At 52.4% G+C, this 2,292-nt stretch overlaps 1 non-coding gene across 1 annotated transcript; it reads right to left on the reverse strand.

Annotated features, from left to right (window-relative positions):
- Positions 1–248: 248 nt before the first annotated feature.
- LOC116807476 (uncharacterized) lies at positions 249–1,449 on the reverse strand. Its single transcript, XR_012051590.1, has 3 exons — positions 1,288–1,449; positions 720–897; positions 249–413 (listed from the first exon to the last, which is right to left on the reverse strand). It is a non-coding gene; the product is annotated as an uncharacterized protein (transcript).
- Positions 1,450–2,292: the final 843 nt, after the last annotated feature.

The raw sequence follows: 2,292 nt of genomic DNA on the forward strand, positions 1-2,292 counted from the left end.
GAGTAGCATCAATCGTTAAGAATTGGTTTTGCTGGCTTGACTAGAATTGCTGCAATGTTGCTTCAAAATATAATGCACTATACTGGAAGTTATAGTTCCCTGTACTGAGTAGTAAATAACCCAGAGAAAGATCTATTAGTTTAATCATGATCATAATAAACTCTTTATTTTTCTATAAATATATCTTACATCCTATGGAACAGAGTTGTGTAAAGGTTCAACTACATCTATGCTATCGTTTAAAGATAAAATACTGACTAAATCTAAGCCTGCATCCAGCTGCAGCCTGCCTCCCCTGAGACATTCAGGAAGCAAGGAGGTCCTTTCTGCACCTCGTGTCTCCTGCCTGCTGCCTGCACAGCTCTCCAGGTGGTCCTGTCGGTCTTGGGCCAGCTGTGCCTGCAGAGGGACACCTGAAAGAGGCACAAGGCCCGGCTCAGACAAGCCCAGGCTGGCAGGAGCACCTGCAGCCCCACGGTACCCGCTCCCGGGGCAGACACAGCCTCCAGCTCCAGCCCTCACCCACACTGTGCCCTGGGGCAAGGGGAAAGGAACAGGCTCCCAGACAGAACAGAGCTCAGATGATCAACAAGTCCAGTTCAAGGCCGGTAAAGCCTTCCCACGTACATCCCTCAGCCACCACAGGTCAGTTAGAGAGAGTTCTGAGGGGATTTAGGAACCCAACTCTGATTTCCAAAGCACACATTTGGGCCACTGACCCCTTTCTCCACAGGCTGTGCATCAGCAGGAGGGCTGCTGCTCCCCTGAGCTGCTGGAGGACTCTTCCATTTTAAAAGCTGACCGATTTTTATGGGCAGACTTGTGGACAGGAAACGTAATGTAGTCTGGGAGGAACACTCTCCTAAAAGTTCTGATTCTTCTCCTTTCAGGTTCCACCTGCACATTGGATGGGAGAGAGGGTCACAGAAACCTGTCAGCAAACATGGGGCAAAAGGACCTCTGGGCATCATGGCAAGGAGATCTCTGCTCTGAGACCCCAAATTGCACTGGACAACACTGGGGGCAAAAAGCTCTCGCTGGGGGCTGTGCAAGAGAGGCCAGTGTGTGTGCAGGGACACAGGGCCATGGAGGGAGGCAGTGGAGTGAAGGTGCCCTTGTGAAAGCCATGGGCTGCCCCAAGAGAGGGAACAAACAAAAGGGTGTGCCCACAGCAGGGACAGGGAGAGGTAAGGAAACAAGCAGAGATCTCCAAAGCAATGCCTGGGCTAACGTGCCAAGTTCCAGAGGAGCCTGAGGCTCTGCAGAGGCAGCAATAGCCCATTTTACCTGTTTGCCATTTCTTCTGGGCTCGGTGGATAATTCGGGACTCTCTTTCTTCTCCTCCTCTGCTGATGCAGCCAGCTGCTTAGGTTCCAGGCTGGTCCCTGAGCCACGGAACAGCTGTTCCACTTGTGCTTCAACATCCTGCTGGGTATGCAGAGAGGAGATGATGCCCATACTTCAAACACCACAGAAGCTGTCCCTCAGAAATCTCCATCTCGGGAAGCGTCCTCAAAGCACCAGCAGGGCAGCTGCTCTTCAGCCCTCTCAGCACAAAACTCAGCTGGGTTTAGTCCATCACTCTGCTCACCTGCTCCATTCTTTTGCACCCAGAATCCAGACCCCCACGTGTTTCCTCCCCTTAGTCCATCACTCTGCTCAACTGCACCATTTCGTCCCACACCAAATGCAAACCCCAATGTGTTTCCTCCCCTTGTGTGGGCACAGGAGAAGCAGCTCCCCAGCCCAGATTTTGGCCTGGAGCTGATTTGAACAGCAAGCTCCTGCACAGGCAGCCCAGGGTCAGGGAGAAAACTCTCCCTCTCCCAAACTTCAGAGCATTCCAGTCAGGAGCAGAGTACAATGTGGGTAACAAAGCCCAAGGTTGAAGGGGCCTTCCAGCAATGCTGAGGCCTTGAAACTCCAACTCTTCTTTCCCGATACCAGGAGCTTGTGTTCCAGAGGAAACTGAGGCTCTGCAGAGGCAGGAAAAGCCCAATTTACCTGCTCACCACTTCTTCTGGGCTCGGTGGATACTTCAGGACTCTCTCTCTTCTCCTTTGCTAATGATGCAGGTGGTTGCTCGGGTTCCAGGCTGGTCCCTGAGCCGCCTATCAGTCGTTCCACTTCTGCTTCCGCATCCTGCTGGGTATGCAGAGAGGAGATGATGCCCATACTTCAAACACCACAGAAGCTGTCCCTCAGAAATCTCCATCTCGGGAAGCATCCTCAAAGCACCAGCAGCGCAGCTGCTCTTCAGCCCTCTCAGCACAAAACTCAGCTGGGTTTAGT

This window comes from Taeniopygia guttata, chromosome 20, assembly GCF_048771995.1.
Source record: "Taeniopygia guttata chromosome 20, bTaeGut7.mat, whole genome shotgun sequence".
In the NCBI taxonomy this organism is placed as follows: Eukaryota; Metazoa; Chordata; class Aves; order Passeriformes; family Estrildidae; genus Taeniopygia; species Taeniopygia guttata.